The sequence below is a fragment of the Cebus imitator genome, unplaced genomic scaffold (genome assembly GCF_001604975.1).
Source record: "Cebus imitator isolate Cc_AM_T3 unplaced genomic scaffold, Cebus_imitator-1.0 Scaffold74, whole genome shotgun sequence".
NCBI lineage: Eukaryota > Metazoa > Chordata > Mammalia > Primates > Cebidae > Cebus > Cebus imitator.
In genome coordinates, this window is record NW_016107389.1 from 7,463,881 (window position 1) to 7,473,109 (window position 9,229).

Sequence of the window (9,229 nt, forward strand, 5' to 3'; positions counted from 1 at the left end):
TCTTATAAAGCATGAACTCAAAAAATATCTGATGACTGACTAGTTAGAAGTGAAAACTGAAAAAAATCCATCTTTTTTTTTCTGAGATGGAGTCTCACTCTGTCATCCAGGCTAGAGTGGAGTGGTATGACCTCGGCTCACTGCAATCTCTACCTCCCAGCTCAAGCAATTCTCCTGCCTCAGCTCCATGAGTAGCTGGGACTACAGGTTTCTGCCACCACGCCTGGCTAAGTTTTTGTATTTTAGTAGAGGCAGGATTTTACCATCTTGCCCAGGCTGGTCTGGTACTCGTTAGCTCAGGCAATCCACCCACCTCAACCTCCCAAAGTATTAGGATTACCTGCATGAGCCACCACGCCCAGCCTCTCTTTTCCCGAGCTCCGGCCCAGGAGGCTACCCGATTCACAAATCGCTCTTTGCTCAGTTAAACTCTGTTAAATTTACTTTCGCTAAGGTTTTTCTTTTTTAACAACATGATTTTGGTTTTATCACCATCTTAGTTTCTCATCTCCTATCTGTGTATTTTATCCATGATTTGGTAACATAATCATTCTTTTGATCAGCAAAGGGTAAATTACTACAGCAACTGCACCTAGAATTAAGGATAACTTACTTTCTCTGCCTTATTTTATGCCATAGTCTGAAAAGCAATACAAAATTCCCAGGTGAATACATTGCTCCAGAAATGTAATCAATCACAGGGTGGTGGATTAAAGGCTGAGAACCACTGCTTTAAATATTCCCCAGTTTGTCTATATACTTTGAAAAGTGTAGTGCCCAGAATTGAATGCAAAAACCAAGAGGTGGGTTTAGCCAAGGAAATGCAGAATTGTTCACTAAATCAAAACTTTCTTCTCTTCCCATTCCTACCTGCCCTTCAGGGTTCAGCTAAAGCTTCGCCTCATATACAAAACGCTTCAACTGGAAGAACGGAATTTTTCGTTCCCAAAGTGTTCCCATTGGATGCAAACCTAGGCTGGACTCTGAGGTCCTCTACTTCCAGTCATGTGTCCTTGGGCAGTCTTCCTGATACTCCCTGAACTCAACTTCCTGAGATATAAAATAGAGGTTCTCTGACCTTACCAGATAGCTTAGAATTTCTAGTGCCGTTCTTCGTAATGTTAATTTATTGACTTTCTTCTATTCCACTCTAAAGTGTGCTCAGAACATTGAGCTGCTAAGCTTGAAATACAGAGCATACTCAGGCTTATCAGACAAAAAAAGAAGATAAAGTGCTAAGAAAGTGAAATTAAGACAAGTCAACCCAGAATTCTTGCACTGGCCATCAGTGGAAATCATCCTAGAATGCTACCCACAATTAGAGATAACTTGAGACATAAGACTAAGACACCACCCTAAAATGTTTTCTGCAATGGGTCAATCTAAACAAGAACTCTTGCTAGAAGATCTATAAACTAACCATAATGAATTGCCTTAAATAAACATAACAACACTTCTGGTAATCTGCACAAGTCTAAAAAAGAGAAGTTTACAATAATTTGATTGCCCACAAGACTGTTACACTAGATAATCAATGCTGACTGCCATCGCAGACACTAAAGAAGGGTGATTCATCAAGTTGTCACTAAAGAATATTCAACTCCTCCACTGAAATGTGGAACTCACCGGGAAACTTCGAACCTGCAACATCATCTCCTGAGCTTACAAACATAAAGGAGAGTGTGTCTGCTGTGAGAACTGACACCAGTCACAGTCACCCACTGCCAATTAATAAATACATCATCACTCCAGCTTATGCACTGGTCCCTGGTGGGATTCGCGCGTGTGAACTGATTTCTTAGCCTAATCGCCCCAGGGAAATAAACTGACTTCTGTTCTTAAAAAGCTGAGCGATACGGGCTGCACTATGAAGATTCTCACACTGGTGCGCCTCTAACAACAACACAGACATACATACGGGTGTGTCACCAAACATGTGGGGGTTGGAGACTCTACAGCTCCTTCTTCTGTCACAAAATCCTCCTCTTACCAGCCCTGCCCGACTTACCAGCCCTGCTCCCTCCAAGAAAGAAGGAGTTGCGGCTCTGGTCAGATTGAAAGACATTCGTAAGGCCACCAGCAGGACAGGACAGGGAAGCTGTTGTTAGAGGCCTGATGGATGCTCTCTTTTCTCCATGGTCTGGGTCTCAGCTATGGCCTTTTCTTCACCTCTTCTGAGGCAGGAATATAGCTGGGACTGTATACCCAGTTGCCTTCCTCTCTTTTCCCACAGGCTCAACTGAATATACCATTTTCAATATTCAGTTTGGTGGCGAGATAGAGCGTTTTCAGTGGAATAAGATGGACCAATGGACTCCAAGCCTAAGCCACATCTTATTCCTAAGTTTTGGCACAGAGCTCTAACAAAAGCCCACCCACCTAAGCCCTTCGAGTGCTAAATGTTTTTATTAGTCTAATTTCCTCAAGTAGAATGTAAGTACCCTGAAAATATGACTGATATTCTAGAATCTTCCTGTACCATTTTCTCCCCTGGCACTTAGTACTAAGTATTTGCTAAGTGAGGTTATTTGCCCTTTACTTGGTATGGATTTCCTACTTACTTCTTAAGCCTCTGAGCTTGTCTTAGGAGCCCAAATCAATAAACATAGTTGAGTTCTTTGTGCCAACACAATTACAAATATTAACATGTTCTGAGATTCTCTTAAAGTCAAAACAAACAAGAAATTTAAATTCCTGGAGAGAGGGCACAGCTCTCCTAAAATCTGAAAATTCTAGTTTGAAAAACTTTGACTACTACACAGAGTAACTTGCAGAGACAATGAAGAGTACAGACAATGGAAAAGGGGTATCAGATGGTCACATGCTCTCAACACGCACACCATCTGACCTCCAAGGACCAAAGTGTATTGCCTTTAATAATGTAGAAAGTGACAGCCTGCCTGGGGAAGGGGATCAGAAGGGGCAAGAAAGGAGCCCTGAGTCAGACTTCTTGACCCAGCTTCCTGAAGCTTCCTGGCTCTTACCAGAGTCACTCGCCTTGCCTCCCTGAAGTAGCAGAGGGTGTCGGTGAGGGAGCTGGTGCTGCAGCGTGGCTTTCTGTGTTCGAATCCCAGCTCTGCCACTGACAGCTGTGGCTTTGGGTAACTCACTTGGCATCTCTGAGCCTCCCTTTCCTCATCTGCAGTATGAGGATTACAACATTTTGTCTATGTATGTGAATAGCCATGCTGGGCACCTACTTGGCACACAGCAAATCATCCTGGAATCATCCAAGAATCATCATTGTCTTGAATTTTGCTTCCCATCCTGTTCTTGAACCATTCTTCAGCCTTCCCTTCCAGCCAAGAGATAAGAGTATTCATCCTTTTCCTTGGGCTGATGCTCCCATCTCCGCCCTGGACTATACCACTCCTGCCTTGCCTTGAAGATATGCTCAGCTGAATGCAGCCTCTCTTTCTAGTGGACATACCCAATTAGCATCCTAATGCCCTCTTCTACCTTAAAAATCTCCCTCAATCCCAATTCCCCATCCAACTACTTCCCTACATCGATTCTCTTCTTCAGAAAAAGTCAACTATTATTTTTCAAAGGCCAGCTCCTAAAAGGTGATCTCTAACTCTTACCCTTTCATTCATTTCATGACCCCTACAGTTGAGAGTCTGACTGCACCCCAACAAGGCTGATAGCACTTCCTTCATGCTAAATCCAACAGAAACTTATATGCTTAATAGCAACAGTAGACCACAGGGTGCTCTCTCTCCTTAAAATCTTCTCTTCCCTAGGGCTTCAGAACACCACATTCCTCTTACTTTTCTCCTGCCTATTTGGCCAGTCTTTTTTAGGTTGGTTGGCTGCTGAGACTCGCGTAGACTGGATATAATGATGCTATCTCAGCTCCCTGCAACTCTGCCTCCCAGGTTCAAGAGATCCTCATGCCTCCGCCTCCTGAGTAGCTGGTATTACAGGCGTACGCCACCATACCTGGCTAATTTTTGTATTTTAAGTGAAGACGGAGTTTCACCATGTTGTCCAGGCTGGTCTTGAACTCCTAAACTCAAGCAATCCACCTGCCACAGCCTCCCTAAGTGCTGGGATTACAGGCGTGAGCCACCATCCCAGTTTTGGCCTTCATCTCTTCTATCACTTTATCTCCTGGACGCTGATGATACCAGTTCAGGTTTCTCTCCTGAACTCCACACCACAATCACCCCAGCCCACTCTAGCCAAATGCCGACCATATATTTCCATTCAAACTTCCTGTAAACATCTCAATTCAATCACACAAAACTAAAGGCATAAGAGTCCTCCTCAAATCTGCTACTCCCGCTCTCTTCCCTATGCTCACATCTGGTATAACAAAAGTGCATTTTTGCCCAAAATTGGATAACATGGACTTTTGAACTCTAAGTACACATACATACACATATATCAAAGTCTTTGGCAGGCTTACTCCAAAGCATTTGAAGTGTTTTTTCAAGGGTCAAGGAAAAGAAAAAAAAATCTCTCTCTTTCCCTTTGCCCAAAAAGCAGACATTCAGCCTCTTGTCAGTAAGACCCACCTTTTTTGTTGTTTTGTTCTGTTTTGGTTTTTTGAGAGAGGGTCTTGCTTATCCAGGCTGGAGTATAGTAGACTGCTCACTGTACCTTGACCTTCTGAACTCAGGTGATTCTCCCAAGTAAGCCACCTGAGTAGCTAGGCGCATGCCACCATACCCAGCTAAACTTTTTCTTTATTTGCAGAAATGAGGTCTCACTATGTTGCCTATGCTAGTCTCGAACTCTTGGACTCAGGCAATTCTTTTACCTCAGCCTCCCAAAGTGCTAGGATTACAGGCGTTAGCCACCATAGAGACCCACTTTTTCATCATGGCTAACTCAAGGACCATTCCCTCATGTTACTTCTTCCCAGAAGCCTTCCCTGAGCCCTTGAAAGCAAGTTAAATGTCTCTTCTCCATGCCACCGCAGTTTCCTGTTTCAACCCTTGCATGGAATACTTAATACCACCACCATCAGGACTGGGTTGAAAGCAAGGCTTTCTTATCCACCAGAATCTGAGCTCCTTAGAACTCTGCTTTAGTTATCTTGGTAATCTCAGTGTATGACACAAAGTAAACGCTCAAAAATGTTGGTGGAATAAAAATGGCAAATATTGCTAATAAACATTAACTAGGTGGGAGAGTAAATGGCTTGAATTAGAAGCCCAGCATTTTAGCCCAGATTCTAACCCTGAAGTTCCTTCACTTCTTGAGTCTAGATTTTTGTATCTCACAGCAACCTCCACCTCCTGGGTTCAAATGTTTCTTCTGCCTCAGCCTCCCAAGTAGCTGGAACTATAGGTGCGCACCACCATGCCCAGCTATCTTTTGTGTTTTTAGTAAAAACCGGGTTTCGCCATATTGGCCAGGCTGGTCTCGAACTCCTGACCTTACAATCCACCTGCCTTGGCCTCCCATAATGCTGGGATTACAGGCATGAGCCACCACGCCCGGCTGATTTTTGTATCTTTCCAGGAAATGCAAACAGCAATATCACTTTCTCCACAGAGCTATCGAGACATTTAAGTGAGATGTGAGTCTTAAATCTCATTTAAGTGAGATTGACACATTTAAGTGAGTCCATCAAATGTCTTAGCATGTAAAAGGTTTATAACGCCATTTTGCACATCTACTGGGAACAGATAGATGATAATGGAGCTGGGAGATGGAAGGCAGAGGAAATTTGCAAAGTTTTAGTCAAGTGATACAAATTCAAGTTTCCATGTATCCTCCATTTTGAAACTGGAACTACTGTCAACATAATGTAAATAATCCGAAGAGGACAGTTTGCTAATAATACGACCAGGGATTAGTAGGATACAGGTGGGGTCTGCTGTGTCTTAGCTGACATAGGAAATACTGGTATCTTTTCAGACATGTGGAGGCTGGGTGCTCAAGAGTTGGGAAGAAGGGTACTATCATTTGTTTTCCCCTTGAGAAACATCATGATGCTATAACTAATTCAAATGGAACTAAAATGGTTAAAGTCACAAAGCAGCTCAGCATTCATTAGCAATTCAGACTAAGGCAACACACAAGCACTAATATTAACTATGGATCTTAGCCTTTGGAGTTGGAAAGCCGAGCCCAGCTTCCTGCAGACCAAACAGTTATGCTAATAGAAGAGAAACTTTCTGAAAAAAAAGGCAGCCAAATCTAAGAGACCTGTCAACACCAGGGTCATCAGCGTAGAGCTAGCCAGGAAAGAGCTAAAATCAAAGGCAGTCTCTGCCTCTCTACACACCCTGTTCACTGGGAGCCCATGGTGGCCACAGCTCCTTTAACAATATTTATAATGAAGGAACAACGCTGGAGATGTCAACCCTGATTATTCATAAAGCTTCCTCCTGCTCAGATCCACCCTGGGGCTAACAGTAAAAGTACCTGATTCCCAATTCTCAAACACAAAATCATACAGAGCTTGAAAGAGGAGCTGACTAATAAAGTTTGCATATCCCTAAGAAAAAGAGCATACAAGGAAGAAGAAAAGGAATGGCAAGATTAAACAAAAACAGTAAGCTTGGATGGGAAATGATAAAAATTTTAAAAGGCAAGAACGTAAATCTATTTTCATTTTTTTCTTTTTCTTTTTTTTTTTTTTNTTTTTTTTTTTTTTAAATGTCCTTGTTCATTTACATTTCAGTATCAGCCATTTGGAGGGAACAGCTGTTTTATCTCCTGACTAGAACACAGAGGTGCTTTGAACATTTACCGTGGGAGCGTGATGTTGCTAAACTCTGTTCTGGAGAGCGGTCTAGTGACTTTAAACTGAGGAGAGGCAGAGGGAGGACTTCATCTCTGGTTCTGTTAGACAAAAAGGTCGCCAAAGCTAAGGCTTTGATAACTCACTGTGGCGGGTTGTGTGGGAGTCATGGTTCCAAGCCAGCTCCGAAGTTGAAGCTTGGGCCCCATGACCCCTGAGTCTACGGACAACTTACTTACTGGAGCTTTATATCTCAGTTTGCTCACTTGGGAAACAGGAATTCTAATACTACTTTCTTTCTAGGGTTGCTGGGATGATTTAATTAAACAAGGAAAATAAAGTCCAGGACCACGTTAACAAACGTCACTTGCTTGGTGGTATTGTCAACCTTGACAAAATTTGTCAAATGGAAATCAAACTGTTTCTGAATTTCTTAACTGTAATGGAAGAATGGCTTGAAATTATGGTGTTGACACATTTGTTTGCCAAATGTCCCAACTCTTCCTTCCTCCCTGGCAATGCTAGCGCTAGAAAGATAGTTCCTAATCCCTTGTGTTTGGGTGGAGTCATGTGACTAGCTCTGGCCAATAGCTGTGAGAGGAAGTGCCCCTGTGTCCCTCTTAAGCCAGAGCACTTTTTTTTTTTCTTTTTTTTTAAGATGGAGTCTTGGTCTGTCGCCCAGGCTGGAGTGAAGTGGTACAATCTCGGCTCACTGCAACCTCTGCCTCCTGGCTCCAAGCAAGTCTCCTTCCTCAGCCACCGGAGTAGCTGGGATTACAGACATGCACCGCCACACTCGGCTAATTTGTTTTTTGTGTTTTCGGTAGAGACTGCGTTTCACCATATTGCCCCAGCTGGTCTCGAACTTCTGACCTTATGATCCTCCTGCCTCGGCCTCCCAAATGCCAGACATTTTAACTGTCAGTTCAAGACCCTCCAGGGTTCTCTTCCCATTGCTATGATATCTGCAAATGTTCAAAATGGCTTTTCCCTCAACCTGGTCTCTGAGGTTAAGAGAAAGAGAACAAAGATCCTCCTTCCAACCTGCAATGGACTGAAAGAATTGGGGAGAAAGCCACCACGGTATAATATGGGAGTTTGTTGCTGGAGTATAGCCTAGCCAGTGCAGATTGAAGCAAAGCTGCTCTAATTTTGGTTGTTTTCGAATTCGAGAAATTTTGGCAAGCATTTACCATAAACTAATCCCTATGCTACATGCTTTCATATATATTAGCTACTTTAGTTTTTTACCAAAAAAAAAGAAAATGTTTTGAAGACCCCAAGATGGAAATCATCTCCATTTTACAGATACATATAAAGGAGACAAGAGTGATTAATGAGTGTGTGTTCCTCTGCCACCCTCTTCCTGATCTCTTTTTCTTACCCTTCTAGGTATCTGGCTTTGCAAGCTTATTCTCCTGTCTTCTGATTCAGAATCACACGCACACACTCACTCACACAAATGGTGTCTAAGAATGGGTGGTGGCCAGGCACGGTGGCTCACGCCTGTAACACCAGTACTTTGGGAGGCTGTAGCAGCTGCATCACCTGAGGTCAGGAGTTCTACAACTACATGGCAAAACCCCATGTGTACTAAAAATATGAAAAATTAGCCAAGCGTGGTGGTAGGTGCATGTAATTCCAGCTACTCAGGAGGTTGAGGCAGGAGAATCGCTTGAACCTGCGAGGCAGAGGTTGCAGTGAGCCAAGATCACACCACTGCACTCCAGCCTGGGTGACAGAGCAAGACTGTCTAAAAAAAAAAAAAGACTCAGTTCAATAGGTCTCAACCCTTGAGACCCATTGTACTGATGCACTCTAAAAGTTCTGCCAGTGATTCTAACTAATGGTCACCCAAGGCTGAGAACCATGGCCAGTGTTTTTCTCCTCAGCCTTTTCCAGTGCTTCTGACAAAAAGCACAACTATCTGGTTTTGCAAGCTTGTGCTCTATTTAGGTATCGCTGCCAGTATGTAAAAGGTCAATTAGTTAAAGACAGGCAGTTTGCAGAGGAGATCTAAGCAAAAGGCCCTAAAATTTGGGTTTAAATCAAGATGATAAGTTACGTAATACTAGAAAGCTGTCTTCAATTGCTAGTGTTCAAATTCCTTAAGCTTTGTGAAGATTACATGAACTCTTTTAGAAGGTATCAGCTGGTAATGTGTTGTACCTGACTGTATCAATAAGTAGGTGCCTTTTATATTATATCTCTACACACAAACCATTTGATGTAGAAGATAACAAATGACTTCAAACTGTACGACATTTTTAGTGTAACCAACCCCTTAATCCATTTTTTGCCTGATTTTTATTCATCCTATCCCTACCTCCTCAAAATTAGTACATGTATGCAGATACCATCAGAGTCATTTTAACAAATGTCTAGCACTGATCAAAGGAAATATCTGGTGATTTTTTTAAATTAACTAAAGTCCATAGTTTTAAGATTCATACCTTAAGTTGTAGAGTTTTATGAGTTTTGACAAATGCATAATGTCATGTAGCCACCATTACAGTATAGAATAGTTGT